General features: G+C 45.5%; 1 long non-coding RNA gene across 5 annotated transcripts in view; it reads right to left on the bottom strand.

Moving 5' to 3' along the window:
* The window catches only part of LOC123605402, a 342862-nt gene that overhangs the window by 312298 nt on the left and 13831 nt on the right, over positions 1 to 16733 (bottom strand). For all 5 annotated transcript variants that reach the window (XR_006715751.1, XR_006715750.1, XR_006715748.1 and 2 more), the window contains exon 3: positions 8796 to 8876. This is a non-coding gene — a long non-coding RNA (uncharacterized LOC123605402). The remainder of the gene's footprint in view (positions 1 to 8795; positions 8877 to 16733) is intronic.

The raw sequence follows: 16733 nt of genomic DNA, 5'->3' as shown, positions 1-16733 counted from the left end.
CTGGGTTCCGCCCTCCTGGGCTGCTCTACGATGCTGACAGACAGGTGGGCTCCAAAGCCTGATGCCAAGGCACCCTCCTTGGCTTTTATTTGCCTTGCTCCTGACTCTTCTTCCCTGGGCTGTGGGAAAGGGTTCAGTATGCAGCTCCCTAAACTCGCTGCTGAACAGCAGGCTGAGCGGGTGTTGGAAATGATACAGAAAAAAAAGAATCTAATTAAGCAGAGTAGGTGATAGTGTCAGGAAGAAAAAGGAAGCAAGTGGCAATTTGGATATCTGCCTGCAAATAAAAGACATGACTGTCGTTTCTCCTCTGGCTCCTGTTTGCCCTATAAATCTCAGCTCACTAATCCAAGTGTTTTAATTATCGCTGTATAATACAACATGCTGTGTTGAGCCCAACATGGGGAAATTAAAGCGAAGGAGGGGGGTGGAGGGATTCAGGCTACCCCATTCTCCCATTTCTCTTGTTTACACTAATCTGAAGGTGTTTTTTTCACCCTTTTGCCATAAACACAACATGAGGTTTTCCAGAATCAAACATATTACCTTTCTCCACTCACAAAAAGGAACTGCAGGCCCTGAGCTCTTTCCCCAACACAGGCAACTCAGGGACCAGGAGTCACTGCCACAGTTGTCACTTAATCCCCAAGAAATCAAAAGAACTAGGTCATGAATTAAACACTAGTTCCAAAAGAGTCCCTGAGTGGGAAGCAGCATGACGGTTAAGACAAGCAGTTGAATTTCAGCTCCACTACCCACTAGCTGTGTGGCCTTGGGCAAATCGCTGAACCTCTCTGAGTCTCAGCTTCTTCAAATAAAATACAGTGATAACAGGATTAAATAACATAATGCATTTAGCACAGCGTCTGACACACTGTAAGTGCTATGCAGCATACTCCCATCTCCTGGTTCTTATCTTTGCCATCCCAACTACCTAAAGCAAACTTCAGAAGGTAGTATGGCTCACTTTTTTCTTCCTTCTCAAGTGCCACCTTATCAGTGAGCCTTCCCTTAAGACCCTAAATAAAACACTAGCTCCTCCTTCCATACACACACACTACATCCCCCTCTTACGTTCTTTATCTTCCATAGCACTAAGAACTATCTGACATTTTATATATCTGCGTGTTTAATTTTTTTTTGTCTCCACCTAAAAGGTAAACCCCAAGAAGGCAGAGCTTTTGTTTTGTAGTCTGCTGTATCTCCAGCACCTTCAGCAGGGATGCCTGGCATACAGTAGATGTTTAATAAATATTAACTGAATAAGTAAATAGAAGCTATTCTTTGGATGATGAGGCCTGAAAGAGCCATCAGAGACCACGCTGGCCAAAGTTCTACACAGGCTAGGAAACCGAGGCCAAGAGACATCGGATGACCTACCCTCTGGTTCCTGCTTCCCTAGAATTGAGCAGTGGTAGAGGCTGAGGGCCCTAACTCCTGCTGTCTCGTTCTGCTTCAAGCCAGCCTGCCCAGACCAACAGCTCAGCATGTTGGTGTCCTGTGTTCCTTGTCTGGGGAATGGAAATAATTAAGCAGATGGCTCTCCCCCCCCCAATGCTCAGGACCCGGATGCCCCAGTGACTGGCAATCTATAAAAGCAAAAAGGACAGGTGGAGATACCGCAGTGGCTCTGGAAATCCATCGACAAATGTGCTCAGAGTTGAAGAAGTGCAGACAGCTGCAGCACAAAGGAGCCAAAGGCCACTGCATTTCTCTCTCCAAAATCCACCAGCACCCAGGACCCTCGTGGCTTTCTGCACTGACTGAAGACAAGCACTGCAGTCCCATTTCTGGCACGCCTGGGTAACTTCCTCTTGCACAGACACAAGGGACCCTGTGCAGAGGGCTGCAAACCCCAGCTATACCATTCCTAGATGTACAACCTCTCTGGGTATCTACTTTTCATCCTTTAGGACCTTCTTAGCATCAAATGAGAAAGCACACGGCCTCGGGGCATGGTCCATGGCAGGGACATGATAAAACATTAAGTGTTCTCATAGGACACGATGATATCTGCAGTCAAACACAACCCTCCCTTCCCCCAACCCCTGTCCGCCTCACCACCCCTTAGAGTTTAGAATTGGGGGTCTTGGAAATGAGGGACTATTCAGCCTTAGGAATCCAGTACCAGATAATGTTTTTTGCTTTCCATTCAAGTAGAATGGAAAGAACTCAGACCCTACACCAGTCCCCCTCTTCCTCCAAACCACTCAGGACCTCATCAGGCCCCAAAGGGAAGACTGCAGCCCGACAGTATGAATCACTCAAATGCTTTTTTGCAGAAAGTGAGATATGGCCTAGAGTTCCCCAAGGGTTAAGGTGAGAAAGGACCCAACAAAAATACCCTGTGCTTCCTTCACTATCTGTTCTCTTAACCAAATAATCAATTTTAAAGGGCCAAAGAAGGACACCACCAGTAATTAGAATAAGGAAACATTGTGTGAGCTGGTCCAACTCCTCAACCTCCCTGAACCTGTTTCCTCACGTGTATGAAAGCCCCCAGCAAGGTCTAAGGGGGCTATGTGAGGAAGAAAGGAGAGAATGCACAGCGCCTGGGGCATTATCTGCTGCTTTGAATATTCAAGCCAAGAACTCCATTGCAGCCAATGCCGGAATCATAAGCATTAATTGCTCCAAAAGAACACTCTGTACAGCAAACGGAGCCTTTCTCTGCACCACAGCCAGACTTGACCACTCGACCACGGACTGCAGGTTGAGAGCAAACATGAACTCCACCAGAGGGTTTCAAAAAATCATTGCAAACAATGGGAAAGGGTGTGAGGAGGCATAAGGATGCACAAAGGCACAGATGGAACGGAGACCCAAACAGCTCCTTGAAGAAGGGTGCCCAGTTGAACATGGTGGGGGATGCTCCTCATAAAAAACCTCGTTTGAGGTCACTGTTGCTTTGAGACACTGCCACTTTTGATAAGTGGGAATTTCTAGAATGTTCCCACGGCTGTATGGCGCACCGCTTACAAACATAAGCTCGGGGGTGAAACAAATCTGTCTGGTGTTCCAAGAGCCCTGAAGAGGTTTCAGGAGCTGGTGACTTTCTGCTACTCAGGGAACTTCCCTGGGCCTCAGTTTCCACCCAAGCACCAGAGCTAATGATTCCTGCCTCAGCAGGTCAGTAGTAAGGCTAAACACGGTGGGCGTCCCCTAAGGCGCTTCCAACAGCTGTTGTGTAAAAAAAAAAAAAAAAAAAAAAAATCAGAAGAAATCAGCTGGAACGCGAGTGGGGGCGCGGCGGGGGCGGGGGGCCGCTCCAGCAGGCGCCCCGGAGCCGGCCCGGGGCCTGTGGCCTGACCGGGAAGGCCAGGGAGCGGGTGCCCCGCGGGAGCGCCGAGGCCCCGCTGCGCCTGGCCAGGCGGGGGCGGCGGAGGAGGAAGCGGGGGCGGCCGGAGCGCGGTGGGGATGTTTAAAGGAAATTTACAATCATTTCCTCTCTGTGGTTTGGTGACAAATCAACAACATCCTGTTCTTTTGTGAGGCTCCGGGCGCCTGCAAGGCGGGGGCAGCGCTCCGGCTCTTAAAGGGACACACACACAGGGTTCCCTCCCCCCCACCCCCCCCTACTCCCCTGCGGCTCCGAGAAAAAAAAAAAAAAAAAATACAGCCTCCCCAAGGCGCCACCTCCGGGGGTGCGCGCGGCCGGAATGAAGGGGCTGCTGCCGGAGCCGCCCCCGGGCCGCGACCCGGATCGCGTCCCCTCCCCCGCGGCCTTCCATTCCCGCGGACGGGAGGAGACGGCGGCGGCGCACCCCTCTGATGGATGCAGCGGCCCGGGGCCATCTCCCGCGGAGGGGGCAGGCGGGGGGCGGAGGCGCTCCCGCCCGACGGTTTCCCTCCCGCCCTCCCGCGCCAATTCCAGGGCCCGGCTTCGGACCTCCGGGTGGTTTTTACCCCCCTCCCCCAATCCCCTCGCCTCGAATTTTCCAGCCCCCAAACTCTGGATTTATGGTTAAAATGTCGACGTACGCACACGAGGTTTATAAAACGCCAAGGCGGAGAGAGGCTTCCCTGGCTGTAGGAGTAATGAGAATCAGATGGCTAGGGCCAGAAAAATAATAAAATACTCAACTACCCTCCTGGGATTTCCTTCATTAAGTCATTTAATGTTTGTTGTTGTTGTTGTTGTTGTTGTTGCTTTTAATTAAGCGCTGGTCACCGTTCTAGGCCCGGTACAACAGGAACAAGACAGACAACATCCCTGCCCCCAGGGGGCTTAGATTCTCAAAATGAATGAGTGGATGGATGGATGGGATTATTTCACATGCTGTATGTGCTGTAATCAAAGAGGGTCATATTCTAGATTCTAGAACCACGGCTTCCTAAAGGAAAACTCCTTGAGTTGGTGACCAAAGAATGAATTGAAACGTCCAGCAACATTATGCAGAGAGAGACTAGAAGCAGGGACAGCATCCCTGCTCATCCCCAAGACCACCTGAAGGGCATCCCAGGGAGGATTTCCCCTCCCCCCGCCCCCAAGACAAGCCCTGGGAATTGACATCCAGGATGTGAGCGACCTGGGTCCTTCCGGTCTGGCTGTATAACCCCAGCAAGTCCCTTCCCTGCTCCAGGCCTCACAGTTTCTTCACCTAGAAACAGAACACTGAACTAAATTCAGTAGCTCTCAACCCTAAGTGCAAATTAGAATTCTCCAGGGTGGTTTTCAAAAACAATGATCCCCCTGATCCCACCTCGGTCCCAGGGAATCAGAATCTCTGATAATGAAGCCTGTGCACTGGCATTTTTTTGAGGGTTCCCTGGCTGAGTTCAGTGTGCAGCCAGGGTGAAGAGCCAGTAACCTATAATCATTCACAACACTGAGTGTTTGCCATCTGTCTTATAATACGCCAAATAGGCCATGCACATATTTAAGTTACAGAGAAAAACCCTACCAAATTAGATGGGTACTGTTATTACCTCCATTTTACACATGAGGAATTGGAGGTACAGAGAGGAAATCTGGCCAAGAGCCTGAGTCCTCTAAGCTGGAGTGTCTTTCCAGTGACAAGAAGCAAATTTCTACCTCACGGAGTTGTTAATCACACAGAGTAGCTACAGAGAAAAAAAGCCTGGGGTACTCTGAGCTGGGGCTGCAAACCTGCCTTGAATGGAGGCAAGGGACTGGCCTGAAGGGCCTCTGGTCTTCTGACAGCACAATGATGTGCATGCCCAGAGTGCAGGTCCCAAAATGGAGTGTAACTCTAAGAAAAACAGCCTTTTATGTGTCTCTGCATTGATCTCCTTGGTCATTTTCAAAGATGATTCCCATAAAATGTGCGGTTTTGCCTCAGGCAGACGGAGGAACCATTTGGCAGGATGAGGAGAAAACTTTCTGTGCACCCCAGTATGGCCAGGACAGAATATACTCACCCGCCCCCACCCCCTCCCATATGGGGCCCACCAGTGCCCTTCCCACCTTTTGACCGCCTTCCCATTTGTGCAGTTCCCTGAGGCAGGACCCAGAGAAGGGCACTGAGACAGGTTCCCAAGGAAGTGAAAGATCTGTTAAAGCAGAGATTAGAAAAAAGGGAAGCTGCTGGTCCATCTTACAGTGAAATAGTGTGCTGCTATTAAAAAGGGGAGAGCTGTACAGATAGATTCCAAAGATGCTCGTGATACACAAGGTACAGAACAAGATCTTCTCATTGATATTTCTGTAAACACCACACACACACACACACACACACACACACACACACACCGGAAACTAGCAGAACCATCTGGAAGGACAGATTCCCAACTGTTCTAGTGATGACTGGGCAGATGCATATGGGTGGAGGTAACAGTGGGGCAGTGTGTTGCATTAATGGCATACTTTTACTTTCTCTACTAATCACCATATTATTTAAGTTGTTGACAGCAAATGTGTATTAATTTTTTTAGATAAAGGGACTTCTATTCATAAAAAATAAAAATAAATATGAAAAAGGGGAGCATAAAAGCCTACTTTGGGCTCTGGGAATTCTATCCAAGATAGGCCCCCAGCCAATGTGATCTCTGCCGGTTTTTCCAGCTGGTGTTAACAGTTCCACTGCTGCCCACAGCTGCTTTGTCCTCAGCATGCCATTACAGTGGCAATCTCTTACCTGGTCAGCTGCTTCCTCTTCAGTCAGGGAATGCCCCGTGGAAGTTTTGGGTGATAGAAGATGGATTTGAGAGCTAGAAGCCCCAGCTGATAGAAGAGGTGACAAAGCTCACTTCGGAGGGGAAAACTGCCAAAGGTGCTACCTATCCCATAGAGGTAGGTGAAGGGAGTGGCACTGAAGTTCAAAGGCTCTGACTTCCTTATGCATCTATGTGTTGTTTTGGAAGGTGAGAAATGGAACCTGACAGACCAAGACCTGAAGATAGACAATAGTTCCTTGTGGTCCAAACCTCAACCCAGAAATCCAAAAGGCTAGGAGCAAGGGTCTGCTTAGAACATTATATGCAGGACTGTCCCCTCCAATGAGGACCTGATACCTTGGTAACTTTGCGGTCTGCAGGAACAGCACGAGGTGAACTGTCATGCTCTAGGGAAGAATAATTTAGCCACACTCTGCTTCCTTTTTATGATTTCTTAGATCTTCGTAGTTTATAAACAGCATAATGTTGTGGTTAAGAGCATGAGCTAAGAAGACAGAGAACCCAAGTGGGATTCTGTACCACTTCCCTAAGCTTCCATTTCCTCTCTTCTAAAATGGGGATGATAATAGTACTTACCTCACGGAACTGTCCAGTGAGAATGAAATGAGACAATGCAGGAAAAGTCCTGGGCCCTGTACTGGGTACATGCAGTTAATAGTAACCATTGGTTTGGGGTACCTGAGTGGCTCAGTTGGTTAAGCATCCAATTTCTCAGGTCATGATCTCGTGGTCCGCGACTTTGAGCCCTGTGTTGGGCTCTACACTAACAACTCAGAGCCTGGAGCCTGCTTTGGATTCTGTGTCTCCTTTTTTCTCTCTCTGCCCCTCCCCTGCTTGGACTCTGTGTGTGTCTCTCTCTCTCAAAAATAAACATTAAAAAAATAATAAAAAATAGTAACTAACAATTATAACTAACAATTACAAGATTCCCCAACAATTATTAACTGTACCTTTTTTTTTTTAGTTTATTTATTTATTTTGAGCATGCGTGTGAGCATGAGTAGGGGAGACGCAAAAGAGAATCCCAAGTAGGCTCCACACTGTCAGTGCAGAGTCCGATGTGGGGCTCGAACTCATTAACCGTGGGATCATGACCTGAGCCAAAGTCAAGAGGAACTTAACTGACTAAGCCACCTGGGTGCCCCTTAAATGTACCTTTCAGATGAAAATAAGGAAGGTGATTGACATTTACATACTTACTAGCTTACACATCTCTAACATAAGTCTGAATTAGTGGTCTTCCAGAAGACCTGTGCCCACCAAAATCCTACACAGTAGAGCTAATATTACATTCAACAGTTATCACCTTCCTCTAAAGTCATCCAGTAGAGACCCTAATTTAATTTACACTTGCCTTTACATTTGCTAGGTGCTGTGCAGACAAATCAAGACAAATGAAATTCCTTCCTTCCATTCATTCAGGCCTGGCCATTTTTGAATCTTCCCAAAGCCCTTAGAAATAGGAATCCTTTCTTTCATTTTTTCTTTTAACTTCCGTTACCTCCTCAGTCTAGTCTAGTTAGGAGAAAGAACTGTTTCTGGAGATAGGAGGTTTAAACTGATGGGCCATTAACACGATAACAAAGCAAAAGGAATTTTCCAGGTCACCAGCCAACAACTTTAGAGCCGTATTTAAAATTCACTTGCTTAGGGGGAGGGAAAGACATTGGTCGGGAGAGGGTGGGGAAGGATTTCTCCCAGCTGATGGGGAACTGGGGAACGCCCTTTTTTATGGTTAGCAAAACCAGCAAACACCTTAACAAGCTGCTTGGTTTCTGGGCTGACCTTTTATCATAGTGCTTGAAATGCAGATATCAAAAAGAAAACAAACAGCCTTCTGCTGAATCCATGAAGAAAAGGTTCTCCTTGGCTCCTGGCTCCAGATTTAGGGAACAACTGGATCCCTGCTACAATGTAACATACAACATACCCATGAATTTCTTTTAAGCTCACTGAATACACACACACACACACACACACACACACACACACACACACACACTCATCTACACCCTGCCTTATTCCAACTGTGACAAAGCTCAGTAGGAGAGGAGCTATGGTCTCACTGTGTTTCCCCCACCCCAAGTTTGCATTTTTAAAATTTATTTGCTGGCAGTCTGGAAGTCACTGGGGAAGGCTGCTTCAACACTTAATTGGTAAACAGATCTGTTCTAGTAGAAATATTCTTCTAGTGATCACCTTTGCTGCGGATGGAAGAATGATCAGCCAAGAGTCCTAATGAAATTTGGTGACAACATTTTATCATCTCCCTATATCACTCTCCCCTATCCCACAGTGCACTGCTCCAGGAATTTTCATAGCCCTGGCTTCTGGAGGCCCCGCCAAATTGCACGAGACTGTTTAAGAAGTACTTATACACAGTTTTAGGTTTTTTTGGACAATTGTTTCCAAACTCTAAAATTCAGCAGAATTCTTTGCAAAGGAACACAGAGGAAAAATAGATTTAAAACTATTGTTTCTGGTAGGAACCAATCACAAGGTTGCTCAAACGGGTCCCTAGAATTCAAAGTTTGGGGAAAAAAAATCACTATTTTAGAATATCTTTCTATTATTACTTTAGGTAATTTTGTCATTACAAGCAAGTCCAAACTCCTCCCGATGCCGTTAGAACCCTTTTTGATCCAGCTCCCGCCTACCTGAGCTCCAAGTAGTCATTCCCGTGTATCTGCTCTCTTGATTTACATCTTGATTTTGGCAGTGGGTCCTCCAGTAGCTTCCTGATAAGAGATACAGGAGAGGTCAATTTTTTGAGACCTTGCATATCAGCACATATCTTGCCTTCTGTTCTCTCTTCACATTTTGACTGGTAGTTTTGCTAGGTATAAAATTCTAGGTTGTAAATCATTCCCCCAACAACCCTAGGCCTCTCCAGCATCCAGGTGTTTGAACTGTAAGTTCCTTTTGCATAGAACACATATCCCATGCCCACTCCCACCCTTGTGTAGCTAACACCTCATTGTTTTTTGTTTTTTTTTATTAAGATTTATTAAAAAAAAATTTTTTTAACATTTATTTATTTTTTTTTATTATTTTTTTTAACGTTTATTTATTTTTGAGACAGAGAGAGACAGAGCATGAACGGGGGAGGGTCAGAGAGAGAGGGAGACACAGAATCGGAAACAGGCTCCAGGCTCTGAGCGGTCAGCACAGAGCCTGATGCGGGGCTCGAACTCACGGACCGCGAGATCATGATCTGAGCCGAAGTCGGACGCTCAACCGACTGAGCCACCCAGGCGCCCCAACATTTATTTATTTTTGAGAGATAGAGACAGAGTGTGAGCGGGGGAGGGGCAGACAGAGGAGACACAGAATCTAAAGCAGGCTCCAGGCTCTGAGCAAGCTGTCAGCACACAGCCTGACGCAGGGCTCCAACCCACAATCCATGAGATCGTGACCTGAGCCAAAGTCGGACACTCAACCAACTGAGACACCCAGGTGTCCCTTTTTTTTTTTTAATTTTTTTTTTTTTTTAAGTAATCTCTACACCCAAAGTGGGGCTCGAACCAATAATCCTGAGATCATGAGTTACATGCTCCACCAACTGAGCCAGGCAGATGCCCCATACCTCATTATTCTTGTCAGAGAAACTCACCTGGCCAGCCACATATCCCTCCCAGTTGCTCCCACAACCTGGTGCTTATCCCTCACTATACTTCTTACACCATGTTATCATTATCTGTTTACTTGTCAGTCTCCTCCACTAGTGAGTGAGCATGAGGGCTAAAAATACATAGCCACAGTGCCATGCAATAAATATTTATAGAACAAAGAAATACATAAATGGTTGTGATGATTTTTTTTTTCAAGATACAATGTATAGTAAAATGTTTGACAAATGCCCTTACCGGTTGGTGCCTGCTACGGACTTGGGGAGTAGAGAGCAGGATTGGTCTGGGGAAGAAATGTCACCCTGATACTAGGACCATTATAATTTCTTGCTCAATATCTGCCTTTCATGAGGACAGGGACCAGCTCTGGCTCTCAATGCTGTGTTCCCAACAATCAGACCATAATGACAACTTAATAAAGAACTGTTGAATGAATGAACTGGTCCAGACAAAGGGAGTCCTATGCATTACATAGCCAAGAATACAGAGAGAAAAGGTCCCTATACTGACTTACAGTCACAGGAAAAAGCAAGGTTTGGAATGAAAACACAATTCATCATCTGTTCCCACCCCACCTCCAATAGCAAACCCTCTCCCAATTCCCTGTTCCAGATATAGGCATTCCCTTCTTTGGACACACGGATTTGAAGCCCAGGACTATTTGGTTTGGACCCTTGCTTTCATAGTCTGTTTCTTTTCAATCAGCAAGTCCTATTGTCTCCTCCCTCTCTCCCTTTACAGCAGCTTTCACCCGACCCTTCTGCTTCATCCCTCTAGTACCTTCGCTGAGGCCTCTGTCACCCCACACCGATATTTTCCCCTGGCTCCCTCTTTCACTCCAAGGCGTTTGGACACCTCTGTCACATTAATCTCTCTGAAGCATCACTTTGCAGTGTCTCCTCACTGCCCCAAAATACCTTCAGACTCTCTTGATTTCCTCCCATGTTAAGTTACAACTCTTCTCCCAGCTTTCACCCTTCAGGATGACTTCTGATGCTCTGTTTTCCCTCCCCACACACAGCAGCTCGCTTATCACATGTACACAACTCTCACGCTGATTAGGCAAGATGTGTCACTGTCTCTGAAACAACAGAGCAGACTTCTGCACAACTTGTGCATTCTCTTCTCTGGAATGTTCTCCGTACTCCTCTCTTAATTCAATCCATCCTTCCAGACCTATGGTTTAAATCCTTCCTCCTCCAAGATGCCTTTATTTACAACTTCAGAACTTTCAGATCTCCCCAAATTTAAAATCCAAAAATGCTTATCATCTTTGCAGCCCAGCTAAATCCAAATGTGTGCCTTATATAAGACACTATATATTCCACACACATTAGTGCAATATTCCCCAGCTATCCAGACTGTGCCTTGATGGTAAGGATGTCCTGTTCTTGGACCCTAGGGCCTTAGAGTTCAACATGGAGTAGTATTCAGGAGGTGGTAAGAGAACTGCCTCTAGAAACAGACAGACCTGGGCTAATCTCAGCCCTACCAATTCTAATTGTGTGTATTTGGACCCTCTGAGCTTCAGTATCCTTACCTGTAAAACTGGGATAATAACAGTGCTACCCCATGGGTTTGATGTGAAAATTTAAATGAAATAATGCTAAGTAAAACAATTAGGACAGTGTTGTGATACATGACAGTGTGATACATATGTGATGCACGTACTCAGTAGTACTCAGTACGTGTTAGCTATTGTTATAAGAGACTCCAATTCCTATTCTTGGATTTGAACTTTGGCCTTGATTTTGCTTTACACTTTCTGTCACCGAGCCAGCCTTGCAAATAGTGATTTCCTGCCAGTCCCTACCTCTGTGTCCACCCTTAGCTGGTCAAAGCATTCTCTGCAAGCAGTGGGTAAGAGAAAGTTGCATCATACAAAGTCATCTCAGGCCCCACTTTGTGGTTCCTCCTGCCCTCAGCACTCCTGGATTCGGTGCTGAATTGTTTTAGTACCTTTGGTTTGGAACCTTAAGCCTTTCTTTCTTCCACCTTTTTTTTTTTTTTTTTTTTATCACTATCATTGTATTATAAAAACAATACATGTTCATTAAAATATTAAAAGTGAATAGCAAATGTCTCACTCCTCACCCAAACCTCCATTCCTGATCTTCAGAAATAACCAGTTAGCTTCTCATGTGTATTTCCAGAAAACATCCACGGCTATAGAAACATATACACACATACACTTTTCTGTGGCCTGCTTTATTCGCTTAACAATCGGCTTCTCTCGCTCTAAGTAGGCTTCATGTACAGTGCAGAGCCGAGCACAGGGCTTGAACTCATGACCCTAAGATCAAGACCTGAGCTGAGATCAAGAGTCGGATATTTAACTGACTGAGCCATGCAGACACCCCTAACAATCGGTCTTGAACACCTTTCTATACCTATACCTGATAGGTTCACCACACACTGTTCAAAGGCAACTTCGATTTCTTTCGTAAAAAGCAACCATCGTTGATTTAATCAACCTCCTACAGATGGGCATGTAGGTTGCTACTACTAAAACAATGTGATGAACATCTTTGTATACATATCTCTACGGACGCCTTAAGTCTTAGGGCTTCTGATTGCCAGATTAGACTAGACTGGGAGTGAGTCATCAAATTTGGTTCTACCTCCCGTGTCTCTACCCAAATATAGCATTCAGTCCCTATACTCACTGACTCACTGGTCACCGGTGTGACCACGTTCCTCCTCATTTCAAAATAGAAGAAAGAGGTCACTGGACTGTTTCCTTACGATCCCGCTCAAAAGAAGCTCACAGAACCCATGTATGTCCCTTTATCTGGAACCAGAGGGGAAATCCCAGGCATTGGGGGATAAGATTTCAGAGTCTGGCTGTGTTCTCAGGTAGCCCTGAGGTAGCCCCAGAGAAGGAAGGAAACACGTTTTTGGTTCATGAGACACAATCCCAGCTGTTTTCAGTGGGACTGAGAGGGATGTGAGTATGACAATAAGGACAGCAGAGGAGACAGCCTTCAGGTGGTGGCTGGGGGGAGGTGAACACATAGGGCTTTCATCAGCAGTGACTCGGCATTATTATCCTAGCCCACATCCGTCCCTTTACAACTATGTCCTTGCTCAGGCCAAGGACAGGATGGAACAGCAGGAACTGTGAGTGCTTATCCCCAGCTCAGCCTGACTCATGCAGGACCCCAAGCCAAGCCCCTTACTACACTCTGGGGGAAGCCCAGGAGCCTGGGTGAAACTAGGGCGGGGAAGAAAAGATGTATCCAAGTTGCTTACATACAACTCTGTGACCCACAGTGAGCCACCATCTTAGGCTTCAGTTAGTCCATGCCCCTATCTGTGAAAAAAAGCAAAAGCTACATGCACAGTCCCTGCCTTACACTGTCCTTGAAGGCAGGAGGTATACCAAGTACTTAACACAGGACATGGCATTACATAAGCAGCGAATAAATCTTTCATACTTGCTCCACTGATATCTCCCTCTTGCTTAGCACAGTGCCCAATTCAGAGTAGATGCTTCATTAAAATTTCTTTCGGTGAATGAATGAACAACCTCTTCATTTCCGAAGGGCGGACAGGAAAATTACAAAATAACCCCCAAGGCCTCTCCAACCTCTTGTCACCCTATTCCCTTCTTTACGATGTGGCAGCTTACTGATAATGCAATTTGGTTCGGTTCGTGCAATTCATTCTCTTCCTCACAGAAAAGATGTTCTCTTCCCCTTGGCTTGTCCTCAAGATCCAGCCACATCAAAGAATAAACTCGGGCCCAAGGTCCTGGAATGCGGCCTCACCTCACAGTTTCTAAAGAGAAACCAAGTCCTAGGACCATGGAGGATCAGAGGAGGGAGGAAAGAAAATTAATATATTCATTCAACAAATATCTATGTGGAATATCTATTGTGTCTAGAAGTGAAACCAAAAACTTGCTGCTTGGCCTTGCTCCTCTACTCCCTTACCATGCTGGCATCTGCCTCAAACCCTCAAAGCCTGGTCTCCACCTCTCTACTGAAAAGGCTTCCTTGTAGGGAGTCCTCAGGCGCACCAGCTCACCAGCTGTTAATCCAGGCGCCCCTCCCCACTGCTTGTTCCTAATTTCCACACCTTTCTCCTCCTTTGGTTTCTCTGGGTGACTATACTCCATTGTCCTCCCTTCTCTTCTCCCTTTCCCGCCCCTGATTCTTGCTTTGTATTGCTTCTTGCCTCACAGCATCCCTCCAAAATCCATATGTTAAAATGCTAACCTACCCTGCGCCTCAGAATGTGACTGTATTGGAGATAGGGTCTTTAAAAAGTAATTAATGAGGTCCATTAGGGTGGGCCCTAATCTAATACCACTGGTTGATTTATCAGGACACAGGCAGAGGGCAAACCATGTGAAGACAGGGTCTTCTATGAGTAAAGGAGAGAGCCCTAAGAAGAAACCAATTCGGTTGGCGTTGTGACCTCACACTTCCAGCCTCCAGAATTGTGAGAAAATAAGTTTCTGTTGTTTAAGCCACGGGGTCTGTGGTACTTGGTTATAGTGGCTCTAGTAGACTAATACACCCCTTGTATTCTTTGTCACAGTCATCATCCCCAAAGATCTCATCCTCCTCTGTCAATTCATCTCCATGGTCTAAACTATCATCCCTCCCCTTCCCAATTTCCCATGCAGGTCAACATGTCTACACACAGAGACCTAGATGCTCATCCAGATCCCAGTTCTAAATTCCAGCTGCCTACGAGACAATTATTCCTGAGTCATTTTGCCAATCTTGAAACTTCAAGAGGTCTAGAACCACAAAATCCTTGTAGGTCAACCCAACCACCTTGCTTCACAGATGAGGAAACTGAGGCACGAAACAAAAGCAAACTCGGCTCTCGTCCCAACTTCCCTATTCCTAAAAGCACCTTCCATCTGGCCACTCAAAAATATGGAATCATCTTTTACTCTGTCCTTTTTCCTCCCTCATAGCCAATAAAGAAACTTTCAGTGGATCTCAAAATCATTGTCTGTTGTCCAGTGTTTTAGCTCTAACTTTTTTTTTTAATGTTTATTTATTTTTAAGAGAGAGAGAGAAAGAGCACAAGCAAGGGAGGGGCAGAGATAGACAGAGACATAGGATCCAAAGCAGGCTCCAGGCTCCCAGCTGTCAGCACAGAGTTTGACGCAGGGCTTGAACCCACGAACCATGAAATCATGACCTGAGCCAAAGTCAGACGCTTAACTGACTGAGTCACGCAGGTGCCCATCTTTTTTTTTTTTTTTAAAGTAAGCTTTATGCTCAATGTGGGTCTTGATCTTACAATCCTGAGATCAAGAGCCACATGCTCTACAACTCTAGTTCTATTCTGTCCCCCAACCCCACCCCACAGATTAAATATTTCAGTGCATTTATATTTAGATAAGTATTGAATTTTTAGGATTCAGTGGACTGTTCTGTTAGAAAGACAGAATAGCAGTGAAGATAAAAACATAAGCTCCAGTGTCTTACATGGGTTTGGTTCCTCATTCCATCCTGTGGCCTTAGGCAGGTTTTTTGATCTATAAAATGAAGATAACAATGGTACCTACATCATAGGATTCTTGTAAGAATTTTTTTTGAAGTTTATTTATGTATATTGAGAGAGAGAGCACGAGCAGGGGAGGGGCAGAGAGACGGAGAGAAAGAGAATCCCAAGCAGGCTTTGCACTGTCAGCACAGAGCCCAATGCAAGGTTCAGTACCACAAGCTCCGAGATCATGACCTGAGCTGAAATCAAGAGTTGGACACTTAACTGACTGAGCCACCTAGACACCCCAAGAATTGTTTTTAAGTAAACTCTACATCACACACTGGGGCTCAAACTCATAACCCTGAGATCAACTGTTGCTTGCTCTACCGACTAAGCCAACCAGGCACCCTGGTCTTGAAAGAATGAAATGTGGATGTGAACCCAGTATGGTCTAGCCTCCAACTCTTCATACTACACCGTGCTACCTCTTTCTCTGGGAATGTAAAAGAATTGGTTCAGTTTCTGATGGTATGGTGACCAAAATACCCTGGATGGCTTTCTCAATGAAAATAATTCCAAGTATTGAATAAAATATAGAATTTTTTCAAAAATACATCACTGAATTGGAAGACTTTGGCTCAGGTCATGATCTTGAGGTTCGTGGGTTCGAGTCCTGCCTCAGGATCTGTGCTGACAGCTCAGAGCCTAGAGCCTGCTTCAGATTCTGTGTCTCGCTCTCTCTCTCTGCCCCTCCCCCCTCATGCTCTGTTTCTGTCTCTGAAAAATGAATAAACCTTAAAAGAAATTAAAAGAAGAAAGAAATACTCAGAGGCCAAGATAAAAAAGGAAAAGAAAAACAGAAACGAAAATGGCAACTCTGGAACGTAAGTGAGTGCACGAGACAGCTTTCCCCTTAAGATATCTGCAGTAACCTGGTGACATAAAGCTTTCATTCTGATAAATACAAAGGATGAGGAAGACAGAAGATACAAGATAAGAAGGTAATAGAGGCAGGCAGAAGGTAATATCACACAAGGTAATAAGCCTAATAGAAGCCCCTCAAAAGGATCCCCAAAAAGTTACAGCCTCAGTGTAAGGGATGAGTGAGAAATATATCCAAGGCACAGAAGAGGCAGCAAGGAAATTTGTTTGGCAAACACTGATATTACATGAGCAAAGGAAAACAAATCTCCCCTGAAAATTCATAACTACAAACCAACTTTCACGAGTTTAAAGACTGAATTCATACAACCTATACCTTGTGTACTTGAAAACTTCAAGCAGAAAATTTAAGTAGCTCCAGGTAGGAATAAAGCTCAGTAATGGTAAAAGCAAATACAAATTATCTCTAAAGGACTATAATTTCAACTGATGCATTAAGGAATGCCCATAAAATTCCAAGAAATTGGGCCTAAAGCTGAAAATCACAAAACACACAAGGAAACAAGGCACCATAAGTGAGAACCAGCAGAAACAACAGACAGTCTAATCAGATCCACAAAAATACGACAT

Source organism: Leopardus geoffroyi, chromosome A1, assembly GCF_018350155.1.
Source record: "Leopardus geoffroyi isolate Oge1 chromosome A1, O.geoffroyi_Oge1_pat1.0, whole genome shotgun sequence".
In the NCBI taxonomy this organism is placed as follows: Eukaryota; Metazoa; Chordata; class Mammalia; order Carnivora; family Felidae; genus Leopardus; species Leopardus geoffroyi.
The sequence above is the reverse complement of the archived record's forward strand: the minus strand, read 5'-3'. Positions and strand labels throughout refer to the sequence as shown.